This window comes from Oncorhynchus keta, chromosome 34, assembly GCF_023373465.1.
Source record: "Oncorhynchus keta strain PuntledgeMale-10-30-2019 chromosome 34, Oket_V2, whole genome shotgun sequence".
Lineage (NCBI taxonomy): Eukaryota > Metazoa > Chordata > Actinopteri > Salmoniformes > Salmonidae > Oncorhynchus > Oncorhynchus keta.
In genome coordinates this window covers 2,458,743-2,472,002 of record NC_068454.1, presented here as the reverse complement: position 1 = coordinate 2,472,002, position 13,260 = coordinate 2,458,743, and positions in this window count along the sequence as shown.

Genomic DNA, 13,260 nt, shown 5'->3' with positions numbered 1-13,260 from the left:
CATCCTGTCGGAGACCGGAAGAAAGGTAGCATGGTAGCATGGTCTCGGAGCTCGTAGGGCTGGTAGCATGGTAGCATGATAGCATGGTCTATGGGCTCTTAGGGCTGGTAGCATGGTAGCATGGTCTAGGGGCTCTTAGTGCTGGAAACATGGTAGCATGGTCTAGGGGCTCTTAGGGCTGGTAACATGCTAGCATAGTATCATGGTCTAGGAGCTATTTGGGCTGGTAGCATGGTCTTGGGGCTCTTAGGGCTGGCAGCATGGTAGCATGGTCTATGAGCTCTTAGGGCTGGTAACATGGTAGCATGGTCTAGGGGCTCTTAGTGCTGGTAACATTGTAGCATGGACTAGGGGCTCTTAGGGCTGGTAACATGGTAGCATGGTCTAGGGGATTTTAGGGCTGGTAACATGGTAGCATGGTCTAGGGGCTCTTAGGGCTGGTAGCATGGTAGCATGGTCTAGGGGCTCTTAGGGCTGGTAACATGGTAGCATGGTCTAGGGGCTTTTAGGGCTGGTAACATGGTAGCATGGTCTAGGGGCTCTTAGGGCTGGTAACATGGTAGCATGGTCTACGGGCTCTTAGGGCTGGTATCATAGTAGCATGGTGTAGAGGCTCTTAGGGATGGTAGCATGGTAACATGGTAGCATGGTCTAGGGGCTCTTAGGGCTGGTAACATGGTAGCATGGTCTAGGGGCTTTTAGGGCTGGTAACATGGTAGCATGGTCTAGGGTATTTTAGGGCTGGTAACATGGTAGCATGGTCTAGGGGCTCTTAGGGCTGGTAACATGGTTGCATGGTCTAGTGGCTCTTAGGGCTGGTAACATGGTATCATGGTCTAGGGGCTCTTAGTGCTGGTAACATGGTCTAGGGGCTCTTAGTGCTGGTAACATGGTAGCATGGTCTAGGGGCTCTTAGCGCTGGGAACATGGTAGCATGGTCTAGGGGCTCTTAGTGCTAGTAACATGGTAGCATGGTCTAGGGGCTCTTAGGGCTGGTATCATGGTAGCATGGTCTAGGGGCTCGTAGGGCTGGTAGCATGGTAGCATGGTCTAGGGGCTCATAGGGCTGGTATCATGGTAGCATGGGAGCATGGTCTAGGGGCTGTTAGGGCTGGTATCATGGTAGCATGGTCTCGGAGCTCGTAGGGCTGGTAGCATGGTAGCATGGTCGAGGAACTCTTAGGGCTGGTAACATGGTAGCATGATAGCATGGTCTATGGGCTCTTAGGGCTGGTAGCATGGTAGCATGGTCTAGGGGCTCTTAGTGCTGGAAACATGGTAGCATGGTCTAGGGGCTCTTAGGGCTGGTAACATGGTAGCATAGTATCATGGTCTAGGAGCTATTTGGGCTGGTAGCATGGTCTTGGGGCTCTTAGGGCTGGCAGCATGGTAGCATGGTCTATGAGCTCTTAGGGCTGGTAACATGGTAGCATGGTCTAGGGGCTCTTAGTGCTGGTAACATTGTAGCATGGACTAGGGGCTCTTAGGGCTGGTAACATGGTAGCATGGTCTAGGGGATTTTAGGGCTGGTAACATGGTAGCATGGTCTAGGGGCTCTTAGGGCTGGTAGCATGGTAGCATGGTCTAGGGGCTCTTAGGGCTGGTAACATGGTAGCATGGTCTAGGGGCTTTTAGGGCTGGTAACATGGTAGCATGGTCTAGGGGCTCTTAGGGCTGGTAACATGGTAGCATGGTCTACGGGCTCTTAGGGCTGGTATCATAGTAGCATGGTGTAGAGGCTCTTAGGGATGGTAGCATGGTAACATGGTAGCATGGTCTAGGGGCTCTTAGGGCTGGTAACATGGTAGCATGGTCTAGGGGCTTTTAGGGCTGGTAACATGGTAGCATGGTCTAGGGTATTTTAGGGCTGGTAACATGGTAGCATGGTCTAGGGGCTCTTAGGGCTGGTAACATGGTTGCATGGTCTAGTGGCTCTTAGGGCTGGTAACATGGTATCATGGTCTAGGGGCTCTTAGTGCTGGTAACATGGTCTAGGGGCTCTTAGTGCTGGTAACATGATAGCATGGTCTAGGGGCTCTTAGCGCTGGGAACATGGTAGCATGGTCTAGGGGCTCTTAGTGCTAGTAACATGGTAGCATGGTCTACGGGCTCTTAGGGCTGGTATCATGGTAGCATGGTCTAGGGGCTCGTAGGGCTGGTAGCATGGTAGCATGGTCTAGGGGCTCATAGGGCTGGTATCATGGTAGCATGGTCTAGGGACTCATAGGGCTGGTATCATGGTAGCATGGGAGCATGGTCTAGGGGCTGTTAGGGCTGGTATCATGGTAGCATGGTCTCGGAGCTCGTAGGGCTGGTAGCATGGTAGCATGGTCGAGGAACTCTTAGGGCTGGTAACATGGTAGCATGATAGCATGGTCTATGGGCTCTTAGGGCTGGTAGCATGGTAGCATGGTCTAGGGGCTCTTAGTGCTGGAAACATGGTAGCATGGTCTAGGGGCTCTTAGGGCTGGTAACATGGTAGCATAGTATCATGGTCTAGGAGCTATTTGGGCTGGTAGCATGGTCTTGGGGCTCTTAGGGCTGGCAGCATGGTAGCATGGTCTATGAGCTCTTAGGGCTGGTAACATGGTAGCATGGTCTAGGGGCTCTTAGTGCTGGTAACATTGTAGCATGGACTAGGGGCTCTTAGGGCTGGTAACATGGTAGCATGGTCTAGGGGATTTTAGGGCTGGTAACATGGTAGCATGGTCTAGGGGCTCTTAGGGCTGGTAGCATGGTAGCATGGTCTAGGGGCTCTTAGGGCTGGTAACATGGTAGCATGGTCTAGGGGCTTTTAGGGCTGGTAACATGGTAGCATGGTCTAGGGGCTCTTAGGGCTGGTAACATGGTAGCATGGTCTACGGGCTCTTAGGGCTGGTATCATAGTAGCATGGTGTAGAGGCTCTTAGGGATGGTAGCATGGTAACATGGTAGCATGGTCTAGGGGCTCTTAGGGCTGGTAACATGGTAGCATGGTCTAGGGGCTTTTAGGGCTGGTAACATGGTAGCATGGTCTAGGGGCTCTTAGGGCTGGTAACATGGTTGCATGGTCTAGTGGCTCTTAGGGCTGGTAACATGGTATCATGGTCTAGGGGCTCTTAGTGCTGGTAACATGGTCTAGGGGCTCTTAGTGCTGGTAACATGGTAGCATGGTCTAGGGGCTCTTAGCGCTGGGAACATGGTAGCATGGTCTAGGGGCTCTTAGTGCTAGTAACATGGTAGCATGGTCTAGGGGCTCTTAGGGCTGGTATCATGGTAGCATGGTCTAGGGGCTCGTAGGGCTGGTAGCATGGTAGCATGGTCTAGGGGCTCATAGGGCTGGTATCATGGTAGCATGGTCTAGGGACTCATAGGGCTGGTATCATGGTAGCATGGGAGCATGGTCTAGGGGCTGTTAGGGCTGGTATCATGGTAGCATGGTCTCGGAGCTCGTAGGGCTGGTAGCATGGTAGCATGGTCGAGGAACTCTTAGGGCTGGTAACATGGTAGCATGATAGCATGGTCTATGGGCTCTTAGGGCTGGTAGCATGGTAGCATGGTCTAGGGGCTCTTAGTGCTGGTAACATGGTAGCATGGTCTAGGGGCTCTTAGGGCTGGTAACATGGTAGCATAGTATCATGGTCTAGGAGCTATTTGGGCTGGTAGCATGGTCTTGGGGCTCTTAGGGCTGGCAGCATGGTAGCATGGTCTATGAGCTCTTAGGGCTGGTAACATGGTAGCATGGTCTAGGGGCTCTTAGTGCTGGTAACATTGTAGCATGGACTAGGGGCTCTTAGTGCTGGGAACATGGTAGCATGGTCTAGGGGCATTTAGTGCTGGGAACATGGTATCATGGTAGCATGGTCTCGGAGCTCGTAGGGCTGGTAGCATGGTAGCATGGTCGAGGAACTCTTAGGGCTGGTAACATGGTAGCATGATAGCATGGTCTATGGGCTCTTAGGGCTGGTTGCATGGTAGCATGGTCTAGGGGCTCTTAGTGCTGGTAACATGGTAGCATGGACTAGGGGCTCTTAGTGCTGGGAACATGGTAGCATGGTCTAGGGGCTCTTAGTGCTGGTAACATGGTAGCATGGTCTAGGGGCTCTTAGGGCTGGTAACATGGTAGCATAGTATCATGGTCTAGGAGCTATTTGGGCTGGTAGCATGGTCTTGGGGATCTTAGGGCTGGCAGCATGGTAGCATGGTCTATGAGCTCTTAGGGCTGGTAACATGGTAGCATGGTCTAGGGGCTCTTAGTGCTGGTAACATTGTAGCTTGGTCTAGGATCTCTTAGGGCTGGTGACATGGTAGCAATGTCTACAGGCTCTTAGGGCTGGTATCATCGTAGCGTGGTATCATGGTCTAGGGGCTCTTAGTGCTGGTATCATGGTACCATGGTCTAGGGGCTCTTTAAACATAGCATTTAAGGAAAATACATTTGTTGACCAGTTTAAAGGTTTATATGAAATGAAGGAAAGGTTTCCTTGGCATCCGACAGCAAGATGCTACAGAGGGTAGTGCGTACGGGCCAGTACATCACTGGGGTCAAGCTTCCTGCCATCCTCCATGACCTCTATACCAGGCCCTAAAAATGGTCAACGACTCCAGCCGCCCAATTCATAGACTATTTATTCTGCTACCTCGGTACTCTGTACTGGAACCCCGTGTATACAGCCAAGTTATCTGCTAGTAACATGGTAACATGGTAGCTACCTCGGTACTCTGTACTGGAATCCCATTGTATACAGCCAAGTTATCTGCTAGTAACATGGTAACATGGTAGCTACCTCGGTACTCTGTACTGGAATCCCATTGTATACAGCCAAGTTATCTGTTAGCAACATGGTAACATGGTAGCTACCTCGGTACTCTGTACTGGAATCCCATTGTATACAGCCAAGTTATCTGCTAGTAACATGGTAACATGGTAGCTACCTCGGTACTCTGTACTGGAATCCCATTGTATACAGCCAAGTTATCTGTTAGCAACATGGTAACATGGTAGCTACCTCGGTACTCTGTACTGGAATCCCATTGTATACAGCCGAGTTATCTGTTAGTAACATGGTAACATGGTAGCTACCTCGGTACTCTGTACTGGAATCCCATTGTATACAGCCGAGTTATCTGTTAGTAACATGGTAACATGGTAGCTACCTCGGTACTCTGTACTGGAATCCCATTGTATACAGCCAAGTTATCTGCTAGTAACATGGTAACATGGTAGCTACCTCGGTACTCTGTACTGGAATCCCATTGTATACAGCCAAGTTATCTGCTAGCAACATGGTAACATGGTAGCTACCTCGGTACTCTGTACTGGAATCCCATTGTATACAGCCAAGTTATCTGCTAGTAACATGGTAACATGGTAGCTACCTCGGTACTCTGTACTGGAATCCCATTGTATACAGCCGAGTTATCTGTTAGCAACATGGTAACATGGTAGCTACCTCGGTACTCTGTACTGGAATCCCATTGTATACAGCCAAGTTATCTGTTAGCAACATGGTAACATGGTAGCTACCTCGGTACTCTGTACTGGAATCCCATTGTATACAGCCAAGTTATCTGTTAGCAACATGGTAACATGGTAGCTACCTCGGTACTCTGTACTGGAATCCCATTGTATACAGCCAAGTTATCTGTTAGCAACATGGTAACATGGTAGCTACCTCGGTACTCTGTACTGGAATCCCATTGTATACAGCCAAGTTATCTGTTAGCAACATGGTAACATGGTAGCTACCTCGGTACTCTGTACTGGAATCCCATTGTATACAGCCAAGTTATCTGTTAGCAACATGGTAACATGGTAGCTACCTCGGTACTCTGTACTGGAATCCCATTGTATACAGCCAAGTTATCTGTTAGCAACATGGTAACATGGTAGCTACCTCGGTACTCTGTACTGGAATCCCATTGTATACAGCCAAGTTATCTGCTAGTAACATGGTAACATGGTAGCTACCTCGGTACTCTGTACTGGAATCCCATTGTATACAGCCAAGTTATCTGCTAGTAACATGGTAACATGGTAGCTACCTCGGTACTCTGTACTGGAATCCCATTGTATACAGCCAAGTTATCTGCTAGTAACATGGTAACATGGTAGCTACCTCGGTACTCTGTACTGGAATCCCATTGTATACAGCCAAGTTATCTGTTAGCAACATGGTAACATGGTAGCTACCTCGGTACTCTGTACTGGAATCCCATTGTATACAGCCAAGTTATCTGCTAGCAACATGGTAACATGGTAGCTACCTCGGTACTCTGTACTGGAATCCCATTGTATACAGCCAAGTTATCTGTTAGTAACATGGTAACATGGTAGCTACCTCGGTACTCTGTACTGGAATCCCATTGTATACAGCCAAGTTATCTGTTAGTAACATGGTAACATGGTAGCTACCTCGGTACTCTGTACTGGAATCCCATTGTATACAGCCGAGTTATCTGTTAGCAACATGGTAACATGGTAGCTACCTCGGTACTCTGTACTGGAATCCCATTGTATACAGCCAAGTTATCTGTTAGCAACATGGTAACATGGTAGCTACCTCGGTACTCTGTACTGGAATCCCATTGTATACAGCCGAGTTATCTGTTAGCAACATGGTAACATGGTAGCTACCTCGGTACTCTGTACTGGAATCCCATTGTATACAGCCAAGTTATCTGTTAGCAACATGGTAACATGGTAGCTACCTCGGTACTCTGTACTGGAATCCCATTGTATACAGCCAAGTTATCTGTTAGCAACATGGTAACATGGTAGCTACCTCGGTACTCTGTACTGGAATCCCATTGTATACAGCCAAGTTATCTGTTAGCAACATGGTAACATGGTAGCTACCTCGGTACTCTGTACTGGAATCCCATTGTATACAGCCGAGTTATCTGTTAGCAACATGGTAACATGGTAGCTACCTCGGTACTCTGTACTGGAATCCCAATGTATACAGCCGAGTTATCTGTTAGTAACATGGTAACATGGTAGCTACCTCGGTACTCTGTACTGGAATCCCAATGTATACAGCCGAGTTATCTGTTAGCAACATGGTAACATGGTAGCTACCTCGGTACTCTGTACTGGAATCCCATTGTATACAGCCAAGTTATCTGTTAGCAACATGGTAACATGGTAGCTACCTCGGTACTCTGTACTGGAATCCCATTGTATACAGCCAAGTTATCTGTTAGCAACATGGTAGCTACCTCGGTACTCTGTACTGGAATCCCATTGTATACAGCCGAGTTATCTGTTAGTAACATGGCAACATGGTAGCTACCTCGGTACTCTGTACTGGAATCCCATTGTATACAGCCAAGTTATCTGTTAGCAACATGGTAACATGGTAGCATGGTAGCTACCTCGGTACTCTGTACTGGAATCCCATTGTATACAGCCGAGTTATCTTCACTCATTGTGCATATATTTATTCCTTGTGTTATAATTTGTATATTTATTCCTTGTGTTATAATTTGTATATTTATTCCTCGTGTTATAATTTATATATTATTTCTCTATGTTCTTTCTCTCTGCAAAAGGAGCCCTCCTTTTAAAGGAGTAAATAAGCATTTCACTGTTAGTCTACACCTTTTGTTGAAGAAGCACTTGACAAATATAATATCATAATAACTATAGTATGTATACAGCACATTATGTCTATGGTGTTTTAGTGCAACTCACCTGATATCTGACCCTACAGTGTGATGTAATCTGACCCTACAGTGTGATGTAATCTGACCCTACAGTGTGATGTAATCTGACCCTACAGTGTGATGTAATCTGACCCCACAGTGTGATGTAATCTGACCCTACAGTGCGATGTAATCTGACCCTACAGTGTGATGTAATCTGACCCTACAGTGTGATGTAATCTGACCCTACAGTGTGATTTAATCTGACCCTACAGTGTGATGTAATCTGACCCTACAGTGTGATGTAATCTGACCCTACAGTGTGATGTAATCTGACCCTACAGTGTGATTTAATCTGACCCTACAGTGTGATGTAATCTGACCCTACAGTGTGATGTAATCTGACCCTACAGTGTGATTTAATCTGACCCTACAGTGTGATGTAATCTGACCCTACAGTGTGATGTAATCTGACCCTACAGTGTGATTTAATCTGACCCTACAGTGTGATGTAATCTGACCATACAGTGTGATGTAATCTGACCCTACAGTGTGATTTAATCTGACCCTACAGTGTGATGTAATCTGACCCTACAGTGTGATGTAATCTGACCCTACAGTGTGATGTAATCTGACCCTACAGTGTGATGTAATCTGACCCTACAGTGTGATGTAATCTGGCCCTACAGTGTGATGTAATCTGACCCTACAGTGTGATGTAATCTGACCCTACAGTGTGATTTAATCTGACCCTACAGTGTGATGTAATCTGACCCTACAGTGTGATGTAATCTGACCCTACAGTGTGATGTAATCTGACCCTACAGTGTGATGTAATCTGACCCTACAGTGTGATGTAATCTGGCCCTACAGTGTGATGTAATCTGACCCTACAGTGTGATGTAATCTGACTCTACAGTGTGATGTAATCTGACCCTACAGTGTGATGTGATATAATCTGACCCTACAGTGTGATATGATGTAATCTGACCCTACAGTGTGATTTAATCTGACCCTACAGTGTGATGTAATCTGACCCTACAGTGTGATGTAATCTGACCCTACAGTGTGATGTAATCTGACCCTACAGTGTGATGTGATATAATCTGACCCTACAGTGTGATATGATGTAATCTGACCCTACAGTGTGATGTAATCTGACCCTACAGTGTGATGTGATATAATCTGACCCTACAGTGTGATATGATGTAATCTGACCCTACAGTGTGATGTAATCTGACCCTACAGTGTGATATGATGTAATCTGACCCTACAGTGTGATATGATGTAATCTGACCCTACAGTGTGATATGATGTAATCTGACCCTACAGTGTGATATGATGTAATCTGACCCTATAGTGTGATGATGTAATCTGACCCTACAGTGTGATGATGTAATCTGACCCGACAGTGTGATATGATGTAATCTGACCCTACAGTGTGATATGATGTAATCTGACCCTATAGTGTGATGATGTAATCTGACCCTACAGTGTGATGATGTAATCTGACCCGACAGTGTGATATGATGTAATCTGACCCTACAGTGTGATATGATGTAATCTGACCCTACAGTGTGATATGATGTAATCTGACCCTATAGTGTGATATGATGTAATCTGACCCTACAGTGTGATATGATGTAATCTGACCCTACAGTGTGATATGATGTAATCTGACCCTACAGTGTGATGATGTAATCTGACCCTACAGTGTGATGTGATTTAATCTGACCCTACAGTGTGATGTAATCTGACCCTACAGTGTGATATGATGTAATCTGACCCTATAGTGTGATATGATGTAATCTGACCCTACAGTGTGATATGATGTAATCTGACCCTACAGTGTGATGTAATCTGACCCTACAGTGTGATGTAATCTGACCCTACAGTGTGATATGATGTAATCTGACCCTACAGTGTGATGTAATCTGACCCTACAGTGTGATGTAATCTGACCCTACAGTGTGATATGATGTAATCTGACCCTACAGTGTGATGTAATCTGACCCTACAGTGTGATGTAATCTGACCCTACAGTGTGATGTAATCTGACCCTACAGTGTGATGTAATCTGACCCTACAGTGTGATCATGCTGGAAATGGTTACAGAACAGACAGCTGATTATGAAGTGACGTTTCTCTTGCCAATGACTACAGTATCACTCCTGTACAATCCCAGAGGTTAGAAAAGGAGGAGGGAGGATGGCACGGGCAGAGAGACAGAGGGAAGAGAGAGAGGGAAGAGAGAGAGGGAAGGGAGAGAGAGAGAGGGAAGAGAGAGGGAAGAGAGAGCGAGGGAAGAGAGAGGGAGGGAAGAGAGAGGGAGAGAGAGGGAAGGGAGAGAGAGGGAAGGGAGAGAGAGGGAAGAGAGAGAGAGAGAGGGAAGAGAGAGAGAGGGAGGAGAGAGGTCAGAGAAGAGAGTATCTTGTGGAAGAGAGAGTGGTCAAAGTAGGAGAGGAAGTGTCTCCTCTCTCACAGCCTGGAGGTAAAGTTCTCAGGGAACACCCCTTTGACGGCACTCTCTTTATTCTGGATCCAGTCTCCCTCCTTCATCCCTATCAGCCAGCCCTCATCCTACAACACACACACACACAACAGTGTGGATATACAGGTAACTGCCAAAGTAAAGGAAACACCAACATAAAGCGTGGATATACAGGTAACTGCCAAAGTAAAGGAAACACCAACATAACGTGTGAATATACAGGTAACTGCCAAAGTAAAGGAAACACCAACATAAAGCGTGGATATACAGGTAACTGCCAAAGTAAAGGAAACACCAACATAAAGTGTCTTAATGGGGACCAGAACAACTTCAATCCACCTTGGTATAGATTCTACAAGTGTCTAGAACTCGATTGGAGGGATGTGACATCATTCTTCCCACGAGAAATGTCATAATTTGGTGTTTTGTTGATGGAAAACACTGGTCTCAGGAGCTGCTCCACAGTCTCCAATAAGTGTTCAATAGAGTGACTGGTGACTGAGGCTGCCACGGCATATGGTGGTGTCAGGTAGTGGTTAGAGATTAGAGCATCGGACTAGTAACCGAAAGGTTGCAAGATTGAATCCCGGAGCTGACAAGGTAAAAATCTGTTGTTTTGCCCCCTGAACAAAGCAGTTAACCGACTGTTCCTAGGCCGTCATTGAAAATAAGAATTTGGTCTGAACTGACTTAGTTAAAAGGTTAAATAAATGGTTTACATACACTGAGTGTACAAAACATTAGGAACACCTTCCTAACATTGAGTTGCACCTAGGGCTGTAGCGGTCCCGAAATTCCATCAGACATGTAACTGCCAAAGTAAAGGAAACACCAACATAAAGTTTCTTAATGGGGTCCATTAGACCGTGATTGTCAAGCCAATAACTGTCGGTCTCACGGTAATTGACCGTTAATTAACATAAACACATTTGTGTTGTTTGTGTTATTGACTGTACGCTTGTTTACTCCCCTGTGTAACAACTTGTGTTGTTGTTTGTGTTATTGACTGTACGCTTGTGTCACGTTCTGACCTTTGTTTTCTGTGTTTTGTGTTTGGTTGGTATGGTCAGGGCGTGAGTTGGGTGGGCAGTCTATGTTTGTTTGTCTAGGTTTTGGGAATTTCTATGTTTCGGCCTAGTATGGTTCTCAATCAGAGGCAGGTGTCATTAGTTGTCTCTGATTGAGAATCATACTTAGGTGGCCTGGGTTTCACTGTGTGTTTGTGGGTGATTGTTTCCTGTCTCTGTGTGTGCACTAGATAGGACTGTTTTGAGTTTCACATTTCTTGTTTTGTTAGTTTTGTTCATGTGTACCTTATCGCATTAAAAAGTACCATGGAAAATTACCACGCCGCGTATTGGTCCTCTGATCCGTTTCGCCTCTCCTCTTCGGAAGAAGAGGAGGAAACTCGTTACAGAATCACCCACCACAATCGGACCAAGCGGCGTGGTAAAGGACAGCGACGACAGCAGCAGCAGCATCAACAACAGAGGCCACCATCACAGGACTCCTGGACATGGGAGCAGATATGGAACGAAGAGGGACCCTGGGCACGGGCTGGGGAAAATCGCAGCCCCAAAGCAGAGCTGGAGGCAGCGAAAGCTGATCGGCGGCAATATGAGGAGCCAGCACGGCAGTGCGACAGGTACGAGAGGCAGCCCCAAATTTTTTTTTGGGGGGGGCACACGAGGGGTGGTACTAAGCCAGGTAGCAGACCTGAGCTCACTCCTCGTGCTTATTATGAGCAGCGCATTACTGGTCAGGCACCGTGTTATGCGGTTGAGCGCACGGTGTCGCCAGTGCGTGTCCATAGCCCGGTGCGCTATAGGGCAGCCCCCGAGAGTGCCATGCGAGTGTGGGCATTGAGCCAGGGCGTATGGTGCCTGCTCAGCGGGTCTGGTCGCCGGTACGCAGTCTGGGTCCAGGTTATCCTGCGCCGGCTCTGCGTGCTGTGTCTCCGGGCGCTGGGAGGGTGCAGTGCGTCCTCTGCCTGCGCTCCGCTCGTACCGGGCAACTGTGGGAGTGGAGCCTAGGGGAGAGGTGCGTGTAGTAAGCACTAGATCTCCCGTGCTTACCCACAGCCCGGTTCAACCTGTGCCTGCACTTTTGAGGGTCCGGGCTCGAGTAGTTGTCCAGCCTGGGGAAGTGGTGCCAAGGTTGCGCACCAGAGCTCCAGTGCTCCCCACAGCCCGGTCTTTCAGGCTCCTCCTAACACCAAGCCTCCTGAAAGTCTCCCCAGCCTGGTAGTTCCTGTGGCAGCCCCACGCACCAGGCTGTCTCTCAGTCTCCTCCCTGCAGGTGCTCCCGCCTGTCCGGCGCCGCTGCCGGAGCGTTCCGCCTGTCCGGCGCCGCTGCCGGAGCCTCCCGCCTGTCCGGCGCCGCTGCCGGAGCCTCCCGCCTGTCCGGCGCCGCTGCCGGAGCCTCCCGCCTGTCCGGAGCCTCCCGCCTGTCCGGCGCCGCTGCCGGAGCCTCCCGCCTGTCCGGCGCCACTGCCGGAGCCTCCCGCCTGTCCGGCGCCGCTGCCGGAGCGTCCCCGCCTGTCCGGCGCCGCTGCTGGAGCGTCCCGCCTGTCCGGGCGCCGCTGCTGGAGCGTCCCGCCTGTCTGGCGCCGCTGCCGGAGCGTCCCGCCTGTCCGGCGCCGCTGCTGGAGCGTCCCGCCTGTCTGGCGCCGCTGCCGGAGCGTCCCGCCTGTCTGGCGCCGCTGCCGGAGCGTCCCTCCTGTCCGGCGCCGCTGCTGGAGCGTCCCGCCTGTCTGGCGCCGCTGCCGGAGCGTCCCGCCTGTCTGGCGCCGCTGCCGGAGCGTCCCTCCTGTCCGGCGCCGCTGCTGGAGCGTCCCGCCTGTCCGGCGCCGCTGCCTCCTGTAGCAGCTCCACGCACCAGGCTGTCTCTCTGTCTCCTCTCTGCAGGTGCTCCCGCCTGTCCGGCGCCGTTGCCGGAGCGTCCCGCCTGTCCGGCGCCGCTGCCGGAGCCTCCCGCCTGTCCGGCGCCGCTGCCGGAGCGTCCCGCCTGTCCGGCGCCACTGCTGGAGCGTCCCGCCTGTCCGGCGCCGCTGCCAGAGCGTCCCGCCTGTCCGGCGCCGCTGCCGGAGCCCCTCAGCCCAGAGGCGCCAGAGCCCCTCAGCCCAGAGGCGCCAGAGCCAGAGC